The sequence below is a fragment of the Passer montanus genome, unplaced genomic scaffold, assembly GCF_014805655.1.
Source record: "Passer montanus isolate IOZ18808 unplaced genomic scaffold, ASM1480565v1 scaffold135, whole genome shotgun sequence".
Taxonomy (NCBI): Eukaryota; Metazoa; Chordata; class Aves; order Passeriformes; family Passeridae; genus Passer; species Passer montanus.
The window spans coordinates 826,747-853,448 of record NW_024360386.1 but is presented as its reverse complement, the minus strand read 5'-3'; the positions used below and the strand labels follow the sequence as shown (position 1 = coordinate 853,448).

Here is a 26,702-nt window from a genome sequence, read left to right as displayed (position 1 = left end):
CTTCTACCATCCCAGGCTGCTCCAAGCCCTGTCCAACCTGGCTTTGGACAATTCCAAGGATCCAGGGGCAGTCACAGCTGCTCTGGGAAATCTTCTCTCTTACCACCCTCGCAGTAATATAGATCTACTGATGTACACAAAATTATATGTATATGTATATGTATATGTATATGTATATGTATATGTATATGTATATGTAGTTATAGTTTATAGTTATATATTCTATATATTCATTTATAAATAAAATTATATATTATATATTATATTACATATTATATATACACATTATATATATTATGTGAATATTTATTATATATTATAATAAATATATGTATATATATGTATGTATCTATATCTATATCTATATCTATATCTATATCTATATCTATGCATATATATATATATATTTATATATATATATATAATATATGGTATATATATATGCAAAATAATCACTGGACAAATGTATTGTACCCCAGTCTTTAGGACAACAACCACTGTCAACAAAAAGTGAACTTTTCCCAGCCTTCCCACCAAAAGGACAAAGCAGATTTCATCACTTCTGCTGGTCCCATCAACACAAGAGCACTGTGAGAACAATGCAGAGCCTGCTGGCTTTTATCTGGCACTGTCACTGTGCTCCTGTCACCGCCTGGACAAATCTACCACACTGAAAGTGATGGCAACGAGGGAAGGATCTGTGGTGGTGATGAGCAGAAGATAAAAAACCACACAAATCTGCAGGACTGACTCACTCGAATGCTACTCAGATAATATTATTGCTCTTATTGCTAATGTTCCACGGGGCAATTTATTATTGCGGAGTGCTCAGTGCAACACAGACTATTTCTCTGTCTGATTGCATGTATCAGGTATTGAAATCAGTCCTGCACCAATGTGGCACCTTATGATTCCAGACACCTCTCATAATGGGGTGTCACTTAGGGACATCAATAACTGGGATTATGAGGAGGAACCAGACACAGTCCCAGTCTGTCCCTGACAATGATCCAGTGATGCAGAAGAAGACTCAGAAAACAACAGACTTTTCTTTGCCTGCTTAAAAACAATTCGTAGAGTTTGGGCTCAAAAACAGATGGAGGAAGTTTGCAATCCCTTTCAATATAGAACAAGTAATGATAAAATAGCTGTTCTCAGGAGTTCTCCTGAACCTTGTGAGGCTCGGTACAGCAGCAAACATCACAGTTATGTTTCAGAGGTGCATCCACATTTTTTATCTCCCTCTGTTTCCCATGTGTTGATTTTTCACTTCCTGAAAATATTCTATCCTGCAGCAATGCAAATACCACAGTACCCTACCCTAAAAGAAACAAAGTTGTAGGAGATCATCATGCCCCACATTACAATCTCCATTCCTTCCTGACCAGAGATTCCCAGCCTGCAGTTGGATAGCTGAGCAAAAAGCACCCTTCCCATCCAAAGGAAATAACAAGCTGTGGAGAGCTTATGGTGTCAAGACCTGTTCCCACTATTCCCTGGCACAGTCCTTGAGCTTCTTCCTTCTGTATCAACCTCTCAGCCAAGAAACTGAGCGTGAATCATCTTCTGTGTTGGAAAGTCAAAGAGAAGGGAACAGAGGCAATGATAAAGGGTCTGAAAAGTCTGTATGAGCAAAGGACAGCAGTGATATACAGATTGTTATCTTTGTCTTTCCTTGATGTACTCACCTGCTGTGGGACAACAAAAGAATATTATTTCCCCAGGAAAGATGAAGAAAATGAAGCAGAAAGGATTCAGAGGGGCTCTCTGTGCCAGCAAAGGGTGTGGAGGGTGCTCAGGGATGCTCAGATCCTACGTGTTATCCATCAGATTCCCCAGAAGTGGGAACACGTGCAGGCTGTGGCTGCTGGGCTGCTCCAATGACACGGGAGGATTTGCAGTTAATTTGTCATCTTGATGGAGCTGCTGATGACAGCAACACACGTCCAGCATCAGCACACAGAGAGGTCAGGGCCTGAAGCCCAGCACTGAGCATCCCTGATGCACCAAGGGGTCAGGGACTGAATCTCAGCACTGAACATCACAGAAACACAAAGAATTCAGGGCCTAAAGCCCATCACTGAACATCCCTGAAATACAAAGAATTCAGAGTCTAAAGCCCAGCAATGAACATCCCTGAAACACAGAATTCAGAGCTTAAAGCCCAGCAATGAACATCCTTGAAACATGAAGAATTCAGAGCCTAGAGCCCAGCAGTGAACATCACTGAAACACAAAGAATTCAGAGTCTGAAACCCAGCACTGAACATCACAGGAACATAAAGAATTCAGAGTCTAAAGCCCAGCACTGCACATCCCTGACTCCCACCAGCTCTGGCTGCCTGGGAGCAGGGGGCTTGCTCATGTCCATGATCCCTGACAGGGAAATTCAGCTCCTCTGAGTTTTTCCTTCTTGAAAATGGACCGTGATGTAAATCACCCATGAGGTCAAGGGCAAAGACACCAACAGGCTTGGGCTGAGTCATTGCCCTTAGGACAGGCAGGGGAAAGCAAGGAGGCAGGAAGGGCTGCAGGCTGAGGAGCACAGGAGGCTCCTGTTGGGGCTCTGCTCCAAGCCCATCAAATACCCCCACAGCAGGAGCCTGTCCTCTTTCCCTCTGAGGCTTTCCAGCTCCAAGTTCTCCCTCTCAGGGAGCAGCCAGGGAGCTCTGTCTGCTGTCTCCACTCTGCATCCCCTCGGTCCCTCATGGCTTCTCCTTCCCGTCCCAGCATCCTTGCTCTCTGCTGATCCCTGTGCTAAACAAACCTCCCATCTTCACTTTGACCTTGATTTTCCAGCACCACCACGGTCAGATCTGCAGGCTGCCAGATATGTAAGCAGCCAATTATCACCCCAGGGCTCAGTCACTGTCCTCAGCCTTTGCCAGGCCCCATTAGAGGGGAAAGAGCTCAGAGACGGAAGAGGCAGGCTGGAGGAACAGCCGGCTGGAGTTAACAAACCATGGAGACAGGAGGCACAGCCCCCAGGGATCTCCCCTGTGCATTTGGTGCAGGTAAAAGATTGCAGAGGCTTCACACCAGGAATACAGAGCTACTCGGAAGTGATTTAACAGCTATTGCTGGCCTAATAGCCTGAAAAGTCATTATTTTGCAGAGGGGGAGGGAAGGAATGAGGGACAGGGCTCGTTGTACTGTACATGTGCAAACACATACACGTGTTACACACCCACAGCCCAACAGCTCTAAGTGCAGAAAACCCTCTCTCTGTTATATCTAGTGGCTAATAAAAAGGAAAATTCAGAAAAAGGCCAGAAAATCTGGCAGACACCAACCCACGCTGCACAGCCTGTGCAAGCCCTGTGCCAGCAGTGAGGTGATTATTGGAGACTGCAGCCAGAAGTGTAGCCCCAACTCCAACCATCCCTTTACCTGTCTTAAACCCTGTTGTTCTTATGTTGGACCCCAGGCACAGAGCCCTGATGATTTCCACCTTCCCTGCACATTCTTCACAGTCCTGAGCATCAGACAACACAACTGCATTTTCTCTTAGATATTTATTCCTGCCTCCAAGGCTCCTGCTAGAAGCAGGGCACTTGGGCTGGTGAAAAAAATCAAAGAGTCTGTGAAGGAAAAATGGGAAGATTCTCATCAAAGCCTGCAGGTGATCACCACTAAAGTCAGGGACCCAGACACAATCTCTGCTTGGAAACACAAGTTTCCAGCTGCAGGGAATTTGAAGAATGTACCACCCATTCCCTCTGCTCCTGCTCCTCTCTGCTGGCATCAGCCCCAGGCCCCACCTGGAGCTGGGGTGCTGGCATGGATAGAGTTTTCTTCTGACTGAATGGTGGGAATTCCCATGTTGAAGATGTTTTTTGGGGGTTGTGGGAGATGAGAACCTGACTAACAGTCCAGTTGGGATCACTTGGGAGCTGCCTGTGAACCATGAGCTCCTCAGCAAAGCAAAGGGGAAGGGGACAACAAGTGACAGAGGGGGCTCCAGGTCCATGTGTGAATCTCAAAATGCCCAGTCCACCACAACCCACAGCCCACAAACACACCCATCACCTCCACAACGGGATCATCCACCTGCTCCCCCTCCCTGAATGTCTGTCCTGGACACGCACACCCCTCAGAGTCCCAGGTGCTCAGCTCAGCTCCCTTGTCCTCGCTTAACCCAAGACGTGTGGGAGCTCCCAGGGCCCAGCACTCTCAGGCTGCACATTAATCCTTCTTCTTCCTGGAAGGCTTCACTCGCTGGGCTTGGATGTGCAGAGCCGGCTGCTATTAAAACATCAGTGTGATGCTTCCCGAAGGTCAACTACCAAGGGACCCATTCTGGCAGCTGTTTGTTTGTTTGTCTGAACATTATCTGGGGCTGGCTGTTTATTTACATCCATTGAAGTATCAGACAATAAATATCCTCTCCCAGTAGCAAACAGATGCTTGCACTCGAATGTTCTGGCTAGTGCTGACTTCAAAACGATCTCCTTAATGAGCAAACAACACCATTAATCTTTAAAGACACAGGCTCTGGCCTTCTCTGAGCTCCCACCCAGGCCATGGCTACACCCACAGGCATCCTGGCAAGCAGCCCACGGGTCTGGTAGATGAAAGAAGGTAAAAGACACCTTCCATCACTTGGCTGGTGGTTTTCAGCCTTATCTGGGCCTCCCCAGCTGCTGGGGGATCCACGGGAGGCTGATGCTTGAGGACAGCTTCCCCAGCAAGCTGGTGGCAGATGCCTCAATCACACTTCTAAAGAGGGACATAGAGGTTGGTATCACATAGTTATCGAAGAGAGGGACACAATGACCCTCTCCAAATCATGGGGATGGACTCAAAATTGTCTAGGAAAGAGCAGTGGGATTGGAGGACAAAAGGAACTGGTGGTAGCAAGCACTTGGTGACTTTTCTGGAAGATAAATCATGATTGTGGCAAAAAAAAGAAAATAGCTTTAAGCTCAGCAGAGCAACAGAAACACCTGCCTTCCAGAGAAGGCCACACACCTCTGTTAGCACCTCTATTCTTTCCTGTAAAGTGACATTTCCTGCTAAAATCTATCCACACAGATGTACTTCAGGAGCTTTACTCCAGGCCCATCAAAGCCTGATCCTGGAGACTGAATCAGTGTTTGGAGTATATTAACATCATCCAGTTTTGGTTTATTCAAGAAAAAGGCACTGGCACAGGTTGCTCAGAGAGGTTTTTTATGTCCCATCCTAAGAAGTGTTCAAGGCCAGGTTACATGGGACTTGGAGCCTAATCTAGTGCAAAGTGTCCTTTTAAAATTATCTTCAGACTCACTTCAGAAACACACTCCTAACCCAATCTCCTGCTACAACCTCACTTCTCTTTTATTTGTCCAAGCAGCTTGGACTGGTCTCTGACAGCAAAATAAAATAAAAAAAAGGATAATTTCCACTGTGCCAACTGGGCTCAGCTGTTTCCTACTCCTGTAAAACCATCACCATCACCCAAGAGCATCATTCCTGGCCCACCAGAGTTAAAATAAGGTCCCCTTCAATTAATATCTCTGTATAAAGCACTTGAAAACCATCCAGGGCTGCTGGGAGCGTGGTGGGGAGCAGGATCACGATGACCGGCCAGGCGGGCAGCAGGAGCAGACGCTGGGTGGATGAGAGTCATTACAAATAATTAAATGAATAACTAAGCAGAAAAGGAGCTTGGTGAACCATGGCACGCTCGGCCAAGCCATCCCTCCCCACCACTCAGCTTTTGTGCAGCGTCAGCAGCCCCTGGGCTGATGAAGTTCCAGGGAATTCATCATCTCCTGCCCCAGCGCTTCCAGCCGCTGCTCCAGCAGCTCTCGCTCAAGTCAGGCTGGTGGCTTATTCTGGCCATGAAATTGCCCCAGTTCTCCGGGGAGGGGATTAAATGGCTGCCAGGAAGATTGTAAGGGTGGATTTCAAAGGGAAAATCCTTCAGGTCATGGAATCAGGCCCTGCTACCTCTGCTGGGGTGACTGGGAGGAGCAACCATGACTGTGGTACTTCCTCGGAAAGTAGGGAAAGTGTTTTGGGCAGGAAAAGCGGGAGGTGGGAGGACAAGCTTTGTCCTCCTCATCCTCTGAGGCATCTTTCCTTTGCTGTCCCTGCCTCTCCTTCTTGCAGGGCATTTCACTGAAATCACCATCATCATTTCTCACTATTGGATTAAGGATCTGCAAACACCATTTCCAGGGGATCCAAGCAGCCCTGGAGCCCAGCACATCAATCCAGGCTGCTCTGACAAAGGCCCAGCCAGAGCCTTACGACTGCTCAGGGGCCACTAATACTTCATTGCTTTTCCAATAGCAGTTCCTCCCTGTTTTATGAACCTAATGTTCCCCAGAGGATGCCAGGACTGCTGGCTGCTGTTTCTGGCATGGAGAGGGAGAAAGGACACAGCAAGCAGTGTATGAGCTCATGTCAGGCCCTTCTGATGATCACCTATTCCTGCTTTTCCATTGATTTGGGTGGCATGATGGAGCTCTATTGATCTCAGCAAAGGCAGGGAAGGGGCTGGTGACACTCCATGTTCTGCCCATTTCCCTCCATTTTCCAGTAAAATAATCTGTTCTAATTTGCCTAAAGCCTATTAACAGGAGATCAATTCCTAATAAAACATGGCATTTCAATAGCCCTGTCTATCCTAAAGGCCTTTAGAAATGCTAATTGAAAAAACAAGGCACGAGGTACCCTTAACTCCTGCCTCAGTCAGCAGCCAGCAGCTCTCTCACTTCTCCTGTACACGTTTTAAAGTGCTGCATGCCTGGACCATGCCAGCCCACCCAAACACAGATCTCAGAGCACCTCCAGCCATGTGGACACCAGGAAAACCTGGAGTTTACAGTGTTCTTGAAGCTGCTGCTCTCAGAGCTGTCCAGAAACCAAAGTGTCATGACAGGAGCCACTCTGAGCAGAGGGGAGAGCTGATCTGGACAGGAGAGTCATGGAATCATGGAATGGTTTGGATGGGAAGTTGCCTTTATGCTAATTGAAAAAACAAGGCACGAGGTACCCTTAACTCCTGCCTCAGTCAGCAGCCAGCAGCTCTCTCACTTCTCCTGTACACGTTTTAAAGTGCTGCATGCCTGGACCATGCCAGCCCACCCAAACACAGATCTCAGAGCACCTCCAGCCATGTGGACACCAGGAAAACCTGGAGTTTACAGTGTTCTTGAAGCTGCTGCTCTCAGAGCTGTCCAGAAACCAAAGTGTCATGACAGGAGCCACTCTGAGCAGAGGGGAGAGCTGATCTGGACAGGAGAGTCATGGAATCACGGAATGGTTTGGATGGGAAGTTGCCTTAAAGACAATCCAGCTCCCCCCCTGCCATGGTAGGGACACCTTCCACTATCCCAGGTTGCTCCAAGCCCTGTCCAACCTGGCCTTGGGCAATTCCAGGAATCCAGGGGCAGCCACAGCTGCTCTGGGCACCCTGTGCCAGGGCCTGCCCACCCTCGCAATAAGGAATTTACTCCTAATATCTAATCTAAATCTCTCCTCTTTTATAAGGGTTCCTCTTTGTCCTATCCCTATCTATCACCCAGTAAAAGCCACTCTCCCAAAATGTAGGTGCACCTGAGTGCACACCACAAAAGAGAAGAGACAGCAAAGCAGGTTGGCCTTGCAATCCCATCAGGTTCCTGGTTTGTATTTCCTTTGTCCAGGAGGTCTCGTGTGACAGAATCAGAATTATTAAGGTTGGAAAAGACCTCCAAGATCATCAAATCCAATCTCACAGAACAAATCTTGCTGTCAGCAAACGAGGGTTGTTTGCTGCACCTACAGCACAGCAACAGCCACGGAGAATGGTTCTTCCTCAGTTCTCCCCCAGGGCCTTTTCTCCCAGCAGCAATGCAGGGTTTTGAAGAAGACAGCTTTCCTAGAATAACTGCTGGCTAATCCTGATCATCTGCAGGCACTGCAGTGTAATCCCCACCCCGCACACCCTTGGCCAGGGGGCACAGGGGCTTCACTGGGCAGGGCCACAGGGTTTAATCCCTGCACAGGAGTCACCCACTGACCTCTCGTGTAATCCTGGAAAATTGGGTCAAACACAGCTGTGCCTGGCTGCTGGATAGGAGATCAGCCCCGCAGAGCCAGCACAGCACAGAGGGCAGAGCAGGGCTCCTGCTTCAGGAGGCCCAAGAGAAACGTGGGATAAGATTTTGGTGGGCATCTGCTTGGTTTTCTGGTGACACGTGGGTCACTGTGCTTGACAGAGCTCCTGGGTGTTGTGGTTTCATGGTGGGTCACTGTCTCACGCCGTCAGCACAGTGGGATCCACTGGAATCATGGAATCATAGAGTGGTTTGGGTTGGAAGGGATCTTAAAACTCATCTCATTCCAACCCCTGCCATGAGCAGGGACATCTCTGGCTATCCCAGGTTGCTCCAAGCCCCATCCAGCCTGGCCTTGGACACTGCCAGGGATCCAGGGGCAGCCACAGCTGCTCTGAGCACCCTGTGGCAGGGCCTGCCCACCCTCACAGGGAAGGATTTCTCCTTAATATCCAATCTAAATCTTCCCTTTGGCAGCTTAAAGCCACCTGCTTTGGGCCAGAGGATCCTTCAAGCCCAAAGACAAATTCCCAGCTGACAGAAATCCCCTTTTTTCCAGCCCACAGCACAGGACTGCTGTCCCATCCCACTGTGAATCCCCACTAACATTTATTGCAAGACATACTCCTGGCTGCAATGGAGTTATGAATTAAATTAGACGAAGTGAAGAATGACTTTCTGTCCAAGCTCTTCATCCTGGGCTTGGACATACCTAACACAGTGTGTTTCTGACTGCTGCTCCCAGCACCACAAAAATTAACATTACAGCTTGAAGTGTGTCCAGTCAGGCTGTACCTGAACTGCAGGGCTCGCCCCAAAGTGAAACAGCTCCAGAGCTGGAAGCAGAGGGACAGGGAGGGACACGAGCAGGTGCCTCTCCCTCGGCAGGGAGAGCGTGACAGGTACGTGCAGCTCTCATGTCCAGGAGCCCATTGACAGATGACATCATTTTTGAGAGCATGGTTTACATGCGCTCCCCCAGCGCTCCCTGATTGATAAATTAGACACTCATGAGCCATGTGCTAATCAATGCAAATCATTAGTTTGTAACAACACAAGGCAAGCTCGGCAGAGCTCATTTTTCAAGGTAATGGCCTGCCAAGCATCCGTGTTCAGCTCTGAGCCCTGCCAGGCAATCCATTACGGGGCTGCTGGCACTCACCTATGGCACCAGGCTGAGGCTTTGCAGTCCAGTCCCCACCAAGGGCTGTGATCAGTGCAAGGGCTCCATGGAGGACATCCTTTTCATAAATCCCTGCTTTGTTCTTCAGCTCTGTCCAGTCTCTGTTCTAGCTCAGCCTTCTCAAGGCATCACCTGCACATTTGTTCTCCACTTACCCCAACCCTGCAACCTAAAATTAAAGCTGTTTAAGCCTGAAAAACAGTGTTCTATCCTCTATCAGTGAAAAATGAAGGTGGGTATTCAAGGTGTTGACTGCAGGTGTGTCCTAGGAAACTCCATGCTGGCATCAGTGGCATCTCTAAAGGACAATGTCTGCATCAAGTTGTGCCTGGCCAAATAAAGAGGCCATTGCAATGCTCCAGACACCAGGTTTAACATCCAAATTTCTGGCCTCAGGCTCTTACAAGCTCTGTCCAGCTGAGTGCTTTGAGGGAATGAAACTCCGTCAGGGAAGGATATGCCACCACTGACCATCCTGTGGGAGGGACAAGGGTGGGACAACTCTGCTCCTGCACCACAGGAGCCCATCCAGGCTCTGTGTCTGCCTCCCAAGCTCTGCAGGATTTCAGTCCCACTGGCAACAGAGCAGTCTCTTTGTCCATGGGTCATTCTCAGGCACAAATCCTGCCATGGGTGCTCTGCAGAGCCACTCCAGGTCCTTCATGGAAAATAAGGATTCTCCATTTGACATTCCCAGAGGTAAAGTTCAGGTCTTACAGAGAGGGTCCTGCTGCTGGATGCTCGTATTTATGATCCCAGTGGATAATCTCAAAGGTCATCCCAGTGCCACTCAGGTGCTTCTGTTTCTCCCAAACTGGTGGAATTTCTTTTACAAGGCCAATATTTTGGGAACTTGCTAACTTTTATATATTTATGGTTGTTATTGCCATCACTCCTGGTTCTTCATAAAGAGATTGTAAATGGATGCTTTGGGTCACAGTGGTTCTGATTGGGATTAAGGGAACAATAATGAAAACAAAGTATGAAAATTAAATTTTTACATGTGAGAGCACGGGTGTCAGCTCTTGAGCTGCAGAGACCAAAATGCTCCCTCAAATGTGGTCAGCTCTACAGCAGGGCTCAAACTGTAGATAAAAATAATTCAGACAAGTTGCAACACCAGAGAGACTCAGAGCTTTGCCTCAGAAATTTTACCCAGTGTGTGTGAGCAGGGCTGACCAGACACAACGATCCCAACGCAGCTGGCCTGGAGCACAAACCCTTCTGTGGGACAGCTCAAAAAACGAGGCAGGGAGTAATATGGGATGGAATGAAGACAGATGCACCACAACACAGGCTGGATGATGAATGCAAGTCCTTTATGAGTGTCTGCTCACAGGGCTGAGGGACCAGATTCCCGCAGGGATGAGCTCATCCCGCCGGGAACGCGGTGACCCCGAGGGTTGGGAGCCGTGGAGAGGGGGGTGCAGGGCAGCACCACAAAGGGTCCTTTGACTGTGGCCAGACAGGGAGAGCTTGGAGACACCCACGGATCCTCACCACACTGTGGCACTTGAGAGGGAGCCAGCTGCCCTTTGGCAACGGGAGGCACGAGTGGAGACGCGGGAATTCTCATGGAGACGTGGGAATTCTCGTGGGTACACAGGCAGCGGGGCACATGTCAGGACAGCAGTGTGAAAGGGTATCCAGGCAGGCAAAACAGGGGGTGTGGAGGCACCCAGAAACACCTGGGTGTTCCAGGATCATCCCCCTGGCTCGAGGATGTGCTCACCAAGGGGTGACGTAGAGATGAGCACACGCGTGCACTGACTAAAAATGACAGAAAACCAGAATCATGGAATGCTTAGGTTAGAGAGGACACCTCTAAAGGTCACGTGGTTCAACAGCCAGGGACATCTCCAACTGGATCAGGTTGCTCAGAGCCCCGTGCAGCCTGGCCTTGAATGATTCCAGGGAAGGTGCATCCACCAGCTCTCTGCACAACATGAGCCAGTTGTAAAAACTCCCTTATATCTCATCTAAATCAACCCTCCCTCAGGATAAAACCATCACCCCTTGTCCTATCACACCCAGCAGAGTCTGCGGAGACCACAGGCATTCCCCCAGAAGGACCTGCTCCCTGTAGCAGATAACCCAGGGGATCTGATCCCAAGGGGGGCATTTCCACACCTCGGGTGGCTGCAGGCGCCAGCGAGGGCAGCGAACTCAATCACAGCCTGTCACATTCAATCTTGGAGTTAGAAAGACACATTTGCAATTTCCCTTTCAAGCTTAAGAGAGGCAGACCAAAGCTCCTGCTTTGCTGGGGATTTGGGCACTTTCTCTTAAAAAAAAAAAAAAATCAAAAGTCGTATCCCAGAGATGATATCACCAGTCAAGTGAGATTGGCTGTTCTTGCACTGATATTTGTGTCAGATGCTGGTGCTAAATGATTTCAGTAATGCAGAGTGATGGGCTGTGAGTGCATCAGTGAAAATAGAGAAATCTGGGACCCTCAGCTCTTTCCTCACTCCCTTGCTGAGAGCACTGGGTTTGGGTGGGTGGGTGGAACAGGGTCTTGGGAACAATTCCTGTCAGCAAAATGGGGAGAGGTTATCTCCAGGGCCAGGGGAAAGGGGAACCTGGAAGAAAAGCTGTCCCCAGCCCCTTTTGTCAGCTGACACCCCTGGGGCTAAGGTTGAGATAATGAGGTCCCACATATCTCTGGGCCCCAGCCCCACTGACAGGGCTGTGCTCTACAAAGGTTATTGTGATTCAATTGCTGACTCTTTCAGCTCCTGGGCTTCTCAATGCCAAGGTGACCTATTAAGAACTTAATATCAGATAAAAAAAACATCCCTCAAAGCTTTTTTAACCTTCATAATCTATGTTTATCCACAGAAAATAGAAGGAGGAGAGAAAAAGAGAAAGCGAATGCTTATCTTCCAATATTGCCTCAGATAAAAGGGAAACACCATCTGGGGACAAAACTTCACATTTGACCTTTCTCCCCTTTCATGAAAGCAGCCAGAAAACTGATCTTGCACTGAAACAGTGGACGAGGCCTCTTCCATTCACCTCCCATAGACTGAAGGATGCTCCCAATCTACCACAGGTTCCCCTGCTTTGGTCTCTGACACCTGACCAAGGACATGACTCTCCACAGCCCAGCCTCAGCACAGACCTCTTTTCTCTTCATCCAGCCCCAAATCAGCAGCCAAACTCCACCCAGAGCAAACCTCTCAGCAAAGGTCTCACTGAGGCCTTTGTCTCCCCAAGAGCTCCTCTCAACTCCCTCATTAGTGACCCAGAGATGTCTCTCATGGCTTTTTCCTTCCAGGAACACCAGACAATTTGCTGGTGCTCTCCATTCAGAGAATCACAGACTGGTTTGTGTTGGAAGTGACCTTAAAGATCACCTCATTCTAAGCCCCTGCCATGGGCAGGGACACCAGCCCTGGGGGATTTAAAAGCCATGTAGATGTGGCCCTTGGGGACATGATTTAGTGGTGGTCTTAGCCAAGCTGGGTTGATGGTTGGACTTCATGATCTTAGAGGTGTTTTCCAACCTTAACAACTCTATTATTGTATAATTTTAATTATTACCTCCAATAGTGCAAGAATTGCACATATCCCCAGACCCTTAATCACAGGGGTTCCTGGCACATCAATCAGAATTAACCAGAAGTGTATTCAAACCCCTTGATTGAATTATCCAAAACTAATTCAAATGAGTTGAAGAATAACAGTGTGGCAGGCCCATTTTTAATGTCAGTAAATCACCAGCCAGCACCATCAGTGTGAAGCCCCCATTCAGAGGGAAACAAAAGGTTGGAATGCAGGGGGTGAGGGTGGCAGGGAGTGATTTCCTCTCAGCCAAGCACACCCAGCACCAAGCCAGGTGTGTGGGAGGGAAGCCGATGACCCCGTGGAGGAAGCAGAGCCCTCACTGTGCACTCCAAAGGATTAGGAGGTCTGCTGGGAACTGCCCTGAGGAGCTGTAGGGCAAGGCACAAGGCATGTTCAAGGGAGAATTAACAGAGCCAGAGGGATTTAGGAGGGGTGTACTGGCATATTATTCCACTTAGGTAGAGGCAGGAGACTCCTGGGAAGGGAGAGAGGCTGCCTGAGCCACGCAGCTGAGCTGGGAATCAGACCCTGGATCAGGCTGGTGAGGAGTCCAAGTTGCCCCATAAATTGGTTAGAATAGTAGTCATGAATTTAACGCCATGTTCTAGCTCAGCCTTCTCAAGGCATCACCATCATGCAGCATTGATGCAGCCCAAAACCTCTTGTCCGCAGGAAGCAAAATAGGAATGTAGGAAATGCAGAAAGTAGAGAGTCTGGAAAAACTGAGCAGAAAAAGGACCTGACAGACCATTTCCAGGGATGCTTCAGCTGAGCCAAGTGGTGCACAAGGACCACAGCCCATCAGAAGAGTCAGAGCAGAGCTGAGAAGTGTCACTGCCCTTCCAACAGGGCAAACATTTAGGTTTGCAGCTCCCTTTGTACCTCAGATCTTTCCCCAAACTTGTGTTGGTAGCAGAGCAATGTCCTGTCTGAGGCAAAACAGCCAGGTACTCTTTAATGCCAGAGATTGAGATGTCTGAGCTCTAAAAGCAGCATCCCATGAGCTGCAGGACTCCCCCACCCTCTGGAGATCTGGGGTTTGCTGTTCACCTTCACAGCTCCCTCCCTCTGTGCAAGCTGCTCACCCCTGGGACAATCAGTGGGGACCAACAAACAGGACCTGCCTGAAAACCTGTGGGGACAAAGTGCAAACATTGCGGGGGTGGTCACTGCCATGGCCCAGACACCACTGCTGAGGTACAGAATCCCTGAATCACAGAGTGAACTGGGTAGGAAAGACCTTTGAGATCATAAAGCCCAACCTATGACCAGACACCCTCCTCACCAACTCAACCATGGCACTTTGTGCCACATCCAGGCTTTTTTTAAACACCTCCAGGGATGGTGACTGTGCAAAGTCTTTGCTTCTTTTTTTGCCAAGGCTGGGATTAAATGTGTGAGATGATATTTCTTGTTGGGACTCAGATGTTTATTGGTTCTTATCTCTGTTACAGTCTCACAAACCCTGAGCTCTGCAGCACTTCACTAACAAACTAAAAATGGAACCCCATCTCTCTCTTTTCAAGGCCTTTTAAGGATAAACTGTCCAATTAAGAAATAACACCTAAATTGTTTTCTCTTTTAATCCAACAACCAACTACCCATGCCCCACAATGTGGACTTTTTTATTCAATTACACAAAACCACCCAAACCCATGGAGAAGAAGGTGGAGAAGAAGGAGCAGACACTGCCCCAAAACCTCCATCTTGCTTTATGTACATTCCTGTACCCTAAACCCTTAAACTCTGAGTTTCCCACCCTGTGATATCACACACTTCTATCCAAACTGCACAGCCACAATCCCAGCTCTGCCATTCCATTCTGGAAGCTTCTCCAGGGCCTCAGGTCAGTGCAGAGTTCTCCTGGGGTCAGAGCCTGCAGCACAGAGAGGCTGGAATTCTCAGCCAGGGTTCCAATAGGTAACTCCATCACCACCCTGAGCAGACAATTCCAGTACCCAATCACTCTTGACACCGTGAAGAGTGAAAAGTGAAGAATTTTTTCCTGATTTCTAACCTAAACTTCCCCTGGCACATTTGGACAGCAGAATTTGAGAAAAAAACTGCTTCTCTAACACAATTGCGTCACTGCTTTGGTTGAGGTCCCTGGGGTTCCCAAACTGGATATTTTCCCACTATTTTGAACATGTCCATCAAGGAGGAGAGCATGCAGCAAGCTCAGCAGCACCTCTGGTGATGGGAAGGTGATGGAAGAAGAGCCTGGGCAGCATCTCCTGTCTCCACAGCCATCCCCTCTCTGCTGTGGGCAGGGAGGGACAGCAGGATCATGTCCCTCATACAAGCAGAGGGATCACTTTCCTCTGGGACCTCAGGGTAACCCGGGCAGTGAAATTCAACCCAAAGCCACTTTGACATCAGGTCGTGGCTGGAGACAAAGCAAGGTCAAGAGTTCAGCATCAATACAGCCAGTGCCAGTCAGGACACAAAAGCTCGGGGATCAGATGTACCTGCCGAGGGCTGCTGGGGAGGGAGGGCATTGAGATGCATAATTACTGCTCCTTTCATCCCTGCTGCTCCTTCCCTGTTCACACGAGGCTCTCCTGGCTCTGTCCTTGCACAGGTTGTGTCCCAGCAGGGTCCCCCTCCCCACACACAGCCACAGCAAAAAGGGGCTGGAAGGTGAGGGGTGCCAGAGCTGAAGCCCCCCTTCACTGAAGGTTTCAGCAGCCAGCTGTATCATGATCAGCTCCAGCTTTGTGGTGGAGAAAATCATGGAATCACAGAATGGTTTGGGTTGGGAGTGACCTTAAAACTCATCCAGTTCCATTCTCAGGGTGCTTCAAGCCCCATCCAACCTGGCCTTGGAAACTTCCAGGGATCCAGGGGCAGCCACAGCTGCTCTGGAAAACCTGTACCATGGCTTCACTTCCCTCCCAGCCAGGAATTCCTTCCCAATATCTAATCTAATCTAATCTAATCTAATCTAATCTAATCTAATCTAATCTAATCTAATCTAAATCTCTGTCCTCAGTTTAAAATCATTCCCTGTGTCCTGTCCCTGCAGGCCTTGTCCCCTGTCCCTCTGCAGCTCTCCTGGAGCCCCTTCAGGCCCTGCAATGTGCTGGAAGCTCTCCCTGGAGCCTTCTCCTCTCCAGGTGAGCTCTCCCAGGCTGCCAGCAAGGTTACCCCACACCAGTAGCACCAGAGAGTGCAGTACATTCATGTGTGCTGGTGACTGCAGCTAAAGCAAAAAGGACCTTAAACCTCCAAAGTGGGAGTGACTCCTTTTCCTTGAAGTCCTGCCAGAGTGGGATAGTATAGGTGTTTCATATTCCCAAAGTTTGGGGTATTTTGTACTGAAATATTGAGTTAAGGAGACATTGTGAGGTACACACTGACCTTACCCAAACAACATCTTGAAACATCTGCAATATTGAGGATTCTCTGAAAAAAGGACTTTTTACAGGAATCGCCATTTGCTCCCTCTTTCTCAAACCCTCATGTCCTTTTTAGGGAAAGCCTTCCACATTTCTGGCATTTTGTTGTGGCAAAACAAGATCAGTTCCACAAAACTGAAAGAAAACTGAGCAACCCCAGGTTTGGAGACCATCACAATCCCTTGAGGATGCTCCACAGAGCCCTGGGGAAAACAGACTGACAAGCACCTGGAGTTCCCTTGTTTTATTCTCTCTCTCCAAATCTGCCTCATAGGACAGAAAAAGAGGGGGGAAAAAGTTTTTTTTAATAGGTATTAAACCAACCCTTCCCAAGCTGCATCAAAAGTTTTCCTGGTCCACAGGAGATGGTAAAAAAGCGGCTCTGCCTCAACATCTGCTGCAAAAGGAGGGGAAGAAGAAGGGGCTGGGGCTGGACTGCTGATTATTTTTGGAAACGACCAACCCAAAATGCTGCTTTTTGGCCGGAGCTTCTCCACGTGTGCAGCAGATGGCGCAGCTGCAGTGGCTGTCCCACTGTCACCTCTGTCCCCACTGTCCCCACGGCAGCCCCGGGACCATGCCAAAGGCTCTCCCTCTCTGTCTGGGGCTCTCATCCTGCCCTTTTTCGGCTGAGTCTGGCCCCAGCACTGGATTTTAGCACTCCCCAAGGAGTTCCCAGGGATGAAAAGCCACCAGCTGTCCCAAGGAGGGGGGACAAGTCCACAAGGGATGCAGGAGGCACAACTCCATCGCGGATGTGCCATTAAAGCCCCAGCTCGGTGCCTCCTGGGTCACTGGCATCATTCACAGCCCTGAGCCCTCCAGCTCCTCCCAGGCTGTTTAAAACAGGGTGAGACAAAGGACAAGCCCCAAAAGGGACCACGGGGAGCAATCCAGAGCTGGCTCAGGTGCTTCATTTCCACAGCAGGCGGGGAGAGCCGTGTCCCTGGCGCAGGGCAGTGCCAGCCTGGGTGATGGGGGCCAGACCCCAACCAGCTGCCCAGGAGCCAGCAGCCAACCCCCTCGCACTGCCTGCACCCTCCTGGGCACGGCTGCATTCATGGCAGGAGACTGGAGCTCCTCATCATGCCCTTAATGGTTCCCACTGGGCTGATATTTCTGCCGGGCACTGACAGAGGCAGGCAGTGTGAAGCCTTTCTTTCTGGGACTCGGGGCTGTCTTTGCAGGCTTTGTTGTTGAAAGGGCCAAGCCTGCTCCCTCCATGACAATCGGCTGCTTCTCCTCTCATCTTCAAAGGCTGCAGCTAAAACTCATCACAGTGCCAATTTTATCCCAGGCCAACAACTCCCTCCATCCTTTTTGTGTCGAGGAGCAGAGCATGATCCTGCCTCTCCTTCTTATGTTTTTATTCTTCCTCTCATTTTTTTTACTCTCTCCTGAAGGAGGAGAAGTTGGTGGCTTATAAAGGGGAGAGATTGGTGTTTTCACACAGACCTCTTGGCAGCTGGGAAGGAAAACACCAAGAGGAAGGAAAATATTGTTCTGTGTGGAAGCATCTTGGCTGTGACAAACCATGGGAGGAGAAGGAACGAGAAAGAGTTAAAGAAGTTGTTTTGCTGAGGAAGTAGCAATGTCTCATATCTCTGTTGGCAGTGGCCTTTCCCCACCCCATCCTCCAAACTGGGAGCTCTTCAAAGCTTCCTGCCCTTGGCCCATGGCCTTGGGAGAGGAGCAGGGACAGCCACCAGTGGGCTGCCAGCCAGCCAGCTGCCACCTTTGTCCCTGTGGCAGCACTAAAAGCACAGCTGGGAAATGTCTGCTGGATTTCTTTCCCTCTTTTCTTTTCTTTTTCTTCTTCTTTTTTTTTTAATTCCTAGAACAGCCACTTTTTTTCTTTTTCCTGGAAGAACATTTTTCAAGCCCAAATTTGCCCAACCCTCCCGCGAAAGTCGCTGCGTTTCTTCCCGACAGCCACAGGGTGTCAGCAGCTCTATGGAGTGGGTTCCTAAAGGGATCCCAACTCCTTGAGATGTCCCGGAGCTGGAGCAATGATTTGGGAATCATCCTGCCCTGTCCTCCCATCAGAGATTCCAGTGGGCAGAGGAGAGCTTTGTCCCACAGGCTGGAGCCAGGATTTGCCACACAGAAGATTTGGGGGATTTTTGGGTGATGTCAGTTCTTCCCCAGAGGTGAAATTACCCAAAATGATCCAAAATGATCCATGAGTTGGTGGCATGTCCGGGCACAGAAGGGCTTTGAGGAGCAGATGGGGATTTGGAAATGTAAAAACCCAGAGGTGACAGGTGACATGTAAATGTACATTTAGTGCATTTTTTGTGACAACAAAATGGACTAAATTTCCAAATTCCTGGGTTTCCAAAGGTTTGAAGCCAACTTCCAGGAAATATTCCTAGGGGGACATCAGTGGGATTGGGGACAGCCAATTCCCACATCAAACCACCTGTATGGCCTCTTTGACACAGAAGCTGGGTGTTTCTAACCCACACCAAAGAGTTAAAAACTTGCTTTTGACATTCCCTGGGCAGGGAAAAATCCATGGGCAAACCCAGACACAATCCCTGGTGTTGAGAAGACAGTGAGGATCAAATCCTGTGCCAGTCCCACTCTGCCCTTCCTTGTCACTTGTTCTGTGCTCCACTGTCCCATTGTGGGAGCAGTGAAATCTCCTTCCCTTCCAAAGCCTGGGCAACAGGAGAAGGATCCGTTTCATGGATAGAGAAACACGGCAGAAATCCTTCAAATTTTTCCACATTTGTCACAAATACTGCCCCATCCACTCCCCTGACTGTGACAAAATGAGGTGTCACTCATAGTAACCCAGCTCAAAGCAGGATATTTCGGGTGCAGAGAGGGGAAAATGAAACCAGCCTGAAAGCAAACAGCTGAGGAGAGAGCGGCCAGGCTCTGCCTGGCTCCAGAGACATTTTGCTGTCACCAGTCACCTGCCTGCCCTCCAGGCACGCACTAAATGTGGGATTCATCTTGTTTAACATGGCCCTCCCCAAAATTAGACATTCCACCTAATGAGTCAGGCAGGTTTCCCCTGGAGTGAATGGGAAGAGACAGGTTTCACCAAGGGGCCATTTGTGCCATCCTAAATAGGTGTCTCAGGCAGATGGAGTGAATTGCTTTCTGGAGGTGCCAGTCTCTCTCCATTATCTATGAACAGCAGCTCATTTCAATTCAGTGCTGATGACCAGCATTAGGTGAGACAAATTTCAGGCTGACTGAGTGTCTGGAATCTCTCACAGATGGGCCAGACTCACTTTCACTCATCTCTCCCTTTCCTGGCTTCCCTGTGCTAAAAGGTGTGGATGGTCTAGTACAGAAAATCTTAATTTTGAGGGCAGTGTTTGTTTGCTCCACGTGTCCTATTGCAACAAGAGGGTCCAAGAACTGTGCTTTAATCTCTTTTCTTGTTATACTCAACTGGCACAAAATGGGATTGTTGGGGTGTCCTGTGCAAGAACAGGAGTTTGGGTTTGATGATTCTTGACGGTCTCTTCCAACTCAGGATATTCTATAATTTCACAACGAGATCAGTTTTAACATAATTTGACCAATTTTCATCCCTCCACGACCCTGGTTCCTGCATTTTATGGTTGGGAATAAAATGCCACAGACAACTCTGAGCATCAATTCAGGTGCCAAAGCACATTGATCAGCTGTGAGGGGAATCTGGAAGAAATTACAATCATAAAATTATCAAGCTTGGAAAAGACCCCCAAGATCACCAAGTCCAGCCTTCAGCCAAATACCACCACAGCCATTAAGCCAGATCACAAATTCTATTCGCTTTTTGAACACTGCCAGGGGTGATTACTCCACCACTTCCATGGGGAAACTTGACAACAACAACAACTTGACAACACCCAGTGTTAGGTTTGAAGGGAGTTTTGCAGCACCTCATTGGTTTTTCCCACCATTTCCCACAATCTCAGCTCCATCTCCATCCAAGTGCCTCCTTCAAGGGAGCTCTGTTCAGTTCCCCTCTCCCCACCCTTATCCATGTTTTCCTCACCATCTCACATCCAACACCAGCTCAAATCCACAATGGAACAGTTTTTGTCCCCATGAGAGCACCGGGCTCTCATGTATTTCTGCAGGAATCAAAAAAAAAAAATCCCACAAAAGCCTCCTCTTCCTCCTGCTGTCCCATCAAATTCCTCCCAGTGGGGACCATTCCCAGCGCCACTGGCACAAGTGGAGCGTGCCAGGCTCCCAACATCTGCCAGGCACATTTCCCATCCCCTGCAAGGGGCTCTCAAAGCAGCCCTCAGCTGGGATGTTTGTACAAACATGTGTATTTACTGTGTCAACACACATTAGAGAGCAAACACATTAAAGGGAAAAGGAAACAGACTGCGAGATGAGGCCTCTCCAAACCTCACTCCGTGACCTCTCTGATGGGGAAAGTTCTCACTCCCAAAATCTCAGCCCCAGCTTCTGCCTGCCCACACATCCACAGGGATCAGGTCTCTCTGGCCAGGAGATATCTCTCTGCCTGAAGATGGAACATTTAAATGTCTTTGCAATGAAAGGATAGGATTGGTTCAACGTGAGGAAATACGACTGGGATGGAGCAGGGAGTGGGAAGGACAGTGGGAAGCAGAGGAATGCTGCACAAACACAATTCTGCTTCAACCCCAGCCATCTCCAGGGCTGCTCTGCCTTGCCTGTCATGAAGTTTAACCTGAAGGCATCCTCCTCACAAGAATCCCAGGAGCCCGATCCCTGGGGAACTCTCCTTGATACACAATCCCCAGGCAGGAGCCAAGTTCACACAGACAGAACCAATATTTAGCAAACCTCCATTTTTAAATTTTTTTTTTCCCTAACAGGCTGAGGATTTCCAGGGTTTTCCATTCAGAGGATGCTGCAGCCGGAAAAAGCAGCACTGAGATGGAGATAAAAAGATGTTTAAAGAAAAACAATCCTTTCTGACGTGTCACATACTAGATCCAGCTGTTCCTTGCATTCACTGCTTCCTCTTGAGCACAAGTGCACGTGTGAGTGTGCGTGAACACACAGGCAAGACAGACAGAGGTAATTATAAAGCTGGAGCCACCTAGAACTTCCCAGCTGTCAGTCCCCAGGAAAATAAAACGTCATGATTTAAATGCAGAGACATCCACCGCTTCAAGTAAAAGTAGAATCCCTGCTACAAGATGTGAAGAGTAATTTAAATATGTCTTGGAGAGGACAGGGGTCTGGAGGTTTGATGTAAGTCCAGCAAAAAAGAAAAAATATTGAAATCAAAATTGTGAAATTGTGGAAGGGTTTGGGTAGGAAGGGACCTTAAGGATCATCCAATTCCATGGGCAGGGACACCTTCCCCTTGCCCAGGGTGCTCAGAGCTCCATCCAGTCTGACCTTGAATGGGTTGGGTCATCCACAACTTCCCTGGGCAACTTCTGCCAGGGCCTCACCACCCTCAAAGGGAAGAATTTCATCCTAACATCAAATCTACACCCATTCTCTTGTCAGTCCAATGCCATCCAAGGCCACGGGGAAAATCCCACTGTTATGCCATGTGGAAGTTTTCTGGGTTTATCCCACAGCATCAAGGGCAAAATCACCTCCTAAATTTCAGTCCCTGCCAAGAAGAGCCCCCAGGACCAGGCACCCGAGCCCCCACTGGTGCAAACCCAGTTCCCAGCCAGTGCAGCAGCAGGATATGGGAACTCTCTAATTTGGGGAGCAGGGGTGGCCCCATTTCCAGGAACCCAAATCCAAGACAGGTTGTGGAAGTTTTGCACTGCACATCCTTGAAATTCTCACACCAGACTGCCTGTCAGCAGAAAGCCTGGCTCTTGGGAGGGCAGCAGCAGGGAGATCTTTAAAGAAAAATCAATGCCAAAGGATATGATTGACGCTTCAAAGAGTGTTTGGCACCTTGCTGAGGAAAACTCTCCATTGTTTTCAGGATCCCTGACCCAGATCCTCTTGCCTGTCTCAAAACCATCCTTCCTTGCATGTCCACTAGCTGAGAGATCCTGGCTGGATCCAGAATCCTGGATGCCACAGGCTGCTGCTGGTGAGGGAAGAAGTCCTTCCCATTCTGGGATGCAGGAGAAAGGAAATGTAGGTGAGCAATCTCCAAGAGATCTCATCCTCCTCCTGCCCCTGGGAATTCAATCCTTCCTTTGCAGAGCACCAGCCCAGGGCAGCCTGAGCTTTTGTAGGGTGCATCAAGCTCCTGGGAGCTGTGGGAAGACACCCAAGCCCCCTGGCTGGCTGGTATTCCCTGGATGACCGGGATGAAGGAAAAAAGTATTGTTAAATCAGGAAAGGCTGTGACAACACTGGAGAGCCTGGGATGCAAAACGAGCTGGATGAACTGAAGGAACAGTTCAGGAAAAGGAAAAAGAAACAAGCCTGGACTCAGGGAGGGCAAATACTCTCAGGCAGCAAGAACTGAGAGCACAGAGTCAGAGCAGAACTCGGTGGCACTGTGGGACTGAGGAAAAAGGGGGTAAATGTGCTTAAATCAGCAGTGCTGGGCTGTTGCAGAAAATACAGACCCCAGTCCCAGGGATAATGGGCACATGGCACAGTCCAGCTGCCCTGATGGTGCTGCCAAGGCCAGGAGTGGGGCACTCCAGGGCACCAGACTCAAGGGGGACCTGGAGAGCCTGAAATTCCATGGCAACGCAGGAGGAACTGGAGGGTTGTTTAGAGGGGAAGCAGAATAATCAGCTTCAAATGTGGAGCAGAAAAATGAAGAAAATAAATCTTTCTCCCTGTCTGGGTGGGTATTCTGTGGATAACAGTAGGGAGGCTGGCTTTAGACACTGAAGAAGCTTTTTAGTGGTTTGGGGAGCTTGGAAGTTGATGAACGGGCTGAAGGAGATTCTGTCAGGTGGGATATGGGTAAGAGTGGATCCTGCCTTCAGTGGGATGGGCTGGGCAAGCTCTCAGGTGTCTCCCAACCCAATTATCCACTGTTTTTGGAGAGCCTCCCCATGCACAGGGGAGGTTCTGGCTGGGGCTGACTCTGCATCTGCCACTTTGGATGAGAGGAGCTTCCCAACCCCGCTGAGCTGGCAGGGACCCAAAGCCACCTCCTAGAAATGACAAATCCCTGTTCCTCACCCCTGCTGGCTTCATTCAAAGAGTGGATACTGTTCAAATTAGCAACCACCTGCACTTCCAGGGAGCCACAGCTCTCCTGAGGACATTTACCCCGGGGCATGGGCTGCATCCTGCTGCACCCTGCTGCAGGAAAACAAAGCACTTTTTAATTGCTTCTTTCCTTGGACACCATGGGAGGTGTTTTTCTGTGCACGTGGGGGCAAAAATATGGCAAGGTTTTGGGGGGATAATGTGGTGTTGTGTTGTCACGGGTTTCTGGTCCAGCCTGTTCCATCTGCATCCCTCCTGGAATTATTGAACAGCACCAGCACACCAAAGGATATTTGTCCATTACAGGGAATGAGAGGCAAGGGAGAGCAGTCCCTCGAGTCCATCACAAACAGCACCAGTAGGCCCTTTTCCCAGCACAATCTGTGGAAAAGGTAACACCTCCTGCAAAAACACCCTTTGGGATTTCTCTTACACTGCACAAAACCACCTTGGAGGCAGTGCAACCTCTGCTGGTCCCCAAAAAACCCACAGAACCCCTCCTAGGTCAGGCTGGGGATAGGGTGAATCTGTTTAGTTGGATTTTCACTTCAGGTGCTGGATTTAGGGATGACTGCTCAGGTTGGACATGCAAGAACCTCCTGACACACAGATGGAGAAGGAATGCTGATATCCACCCCCACCTGCAGCTCCCAAACCTCCCTGATTATGGATCATGTTGGGTCAGGTTTGTTGTCAAAAACTACAATTTACTTCACAAATTCAGAGCTTGTTGTGCTGCAAAGTCATTAATGCACTTTTACATTTACTTTTTTACATTTTACAATCATCAATGCATTTTGTTAATTCATTGTTACATTTCCTTCAGGTTCATGGTTTGAGGGTTCAGCAGAGTTTAATCCCTGCAGCTGTTATAAAGTTCTTATTCCTTGTAAAAGTGCAAAATGGAGCCAGCCAAGGAGATTTGGAGATGGAAAACCAGCCAGAGCAAATCTCTCACCCAGGTAGACTGAGTGGGTGTGGAAGGTGGGATGGTCACACTCTAAATGCTACAAAGATGATAAAATCAGAAATGAGCATAATTTCTCAGTGTATCTTCTCTGGATAGCCAGAAAAGCAGAAAAAAAACCACAGATGTGCCCCAAACTCCCATCCTGGAGAGAGCAGACCCAAGCTCCGTGACTTCAGAAAAGTAAAAATACAGTCCAAGCCAAGCTATTGAAAAGGTCTTGTCAGAGAGATCATAGAATCATTGAATGGTTTGCGTTGGAAGGGACCTTCAGGACCATCCAGTTCCAACTCCCTTACATGGGCAGGGACACCTCCCACTACCCCAGGGTGCTCAAAACCCCTGAAAGTGTTCAAGGCCAGGTTGGACAGGGCTTGGAGCAACCTGGGATAGAGTGTAGCTTCCCTGCTCATGGGTGCAGGAACAAGATGATCTTTAAGGTTTGTTTCAAGAAAAACCATTCAATGATTCAATGATTTAAAATCAGTTCACATGTTATAAAATTCCCAATTCTTTCCACAAAATGTGTGATTTTATAGGAAACTTGAGGGAGAATTTCATTTGATTCAGGGAAGATAGTCCCTAAACTAGAGGTTGGGGAGGTAGGACAGACAGCCTGAGAGTTATGCTGCACTAAAAATCTGTTTCAAGTGTTCAAGGCCAGGCTGGATGGGGCTTGGAGCAGCCTGGTCTAGTGGAAGGTGTCACTGATGATCTTTAAAGCCCCTTCCCACCCAAGCCTTTCTGTGATACATCCAAATGCCAGGTTGGATCACAGGACAGAGAAGAGCAGTGATCTTCTTTAACCCCTGGTAAATTTAATCCAAAGCAGAAATCTGGCTGCAGCCCCACATCAGCTTAAAGCTGCGGGGTAATAGCAGATGTGGAATCCCCAGATAAGGGCCCCAAAGAGGGGAAAGAGCAGAACAGAATGTTTGAAGCTGCACAAATGGACATGGACACTGCCACGAGTCAAGTTCAGCCTGGTGTCCATCCTCCTTGCCAAGGAGAGCATCCAGCAGCCAGGCTGGAACAGGTCGAGTTTGGCACAGCTGGGGGCACAGGGGACATGAACCAGATGGCAAAAACTGAGGATATTTTGGGTTTGGGACAATGATAAAGGAAAAAGTGCATTTTTGGAGTCGTGTCGAGGGCAGGTGCCTTATCTCAGAGCACATAAAGGTGCTTCATAATTTCTCTGCACCAGAACTTTGCAAACCTTGCCCGCCCCAACACCAACCCCCTCATCCCTGATCTACCAAAAATCTGGCTGAAATTTTCCATTTTGAGGACAAAAACGTGCAGAATGGGAGCATTATCCCCCGGGAGGAGGGTCAAGGAAGCTCCTGTAACGCTGTGTGCCCAGCAAAGTCAGGCTCCTTGCTGTGTGACACGCTTCAGCCCAAAGCCTCCTGCAGCACACGCTGAATATTTATGAGTGCAAGACAAGGATCAGCACGACTACAAGACACAGGTTGCAACTTGGCAAAAGGAAAGATAAAAAATAAACCAACTGGTTGGAGGAGGGGTGGGATATCAGCTCCAGATTTGCCAGCCTGTGGAGAGAAGGCAGAACCAGGGTGCTGTAAGGCCATTATTCTGCTGGGTGTTGCCAAAAAGGAATGCAGGAATACATCTATGGACCATAAAGTGCCCCTGCTGCCACAGCTGTGTGGCCAGGATGAGATGCCCCAAGGCTGGCCACCCTCTAGGGGACATGTCCTCAGCTCAGACATAATGAGGTGTGCTGGCATTAACTTCACACCTCTCAAAACTGGCACTACCCAAGAGTGATGGCAGCTCTTGAAGGTGTTTTGTCCCATCAGCTCCAACACATCCCCCTATTTTTGAACAGGATGAACCACCTGCCAATCAACAGCTTCCCTGACACTCCCTGGTATCACTCCTGATATTTGCTGTGGGAGGGGAAAATGAGGTTTTGAAGCACCCTGATGGAGATGATGGGGTGGGAGGGCTCCTGTTGGGTCAGAAAATTGTCCCTTGGAGCTGCCTGGAGAAGTGCTGCACCCTGCTAGGAAACCAGCTGTGATCCACTCTCATTTTCAGGGGGTGAGGGACCTCCCCTGGGGCAGGGCAGGGCTTCAAACCCTACCTCCAGCTTTTTGAGGTTGGGATGTGGCTTGCACAGTCCACTCCTCTGCCCAGACTCTCCCAAGAAAGCCAGCATAAGCACAGTGGTGCTTCTTCCACATAATTCCCAGCACATGGAAGCACACACCCTAACAACAGCCCAGCAAGTGTTGGATTAAGCTCTTTTCTGACCCAGAGATAGGGCAGCTGAAAGGTGTTTTAAAAACTTTTGTTCCATTTTCAGTCTCATGTGAAGGGTGAGACAATACAGATGTTAGAATTGATGCCGTCCCAATGAGAAGCCAACTATTTCCTAACTACAATATATTAAAAGTGTTTATTGGTTTATCAGCCCT

General features: G+C 49.0%; 1 protein-coding gene across 1 annotated transcript in view; it reads right to left on the bottom strand.

The window, feature by feature from the left end:
* The window catches only part of PLXNA4 (plexin A4), a 458,075-nt gene that overhangs the window by 230,164 nt on the left and 201,209 nt on the right, over positions 1 to 26,702 (bottom strand). The gene's annotated exons all lie outside the window — the stretch shown is intronic.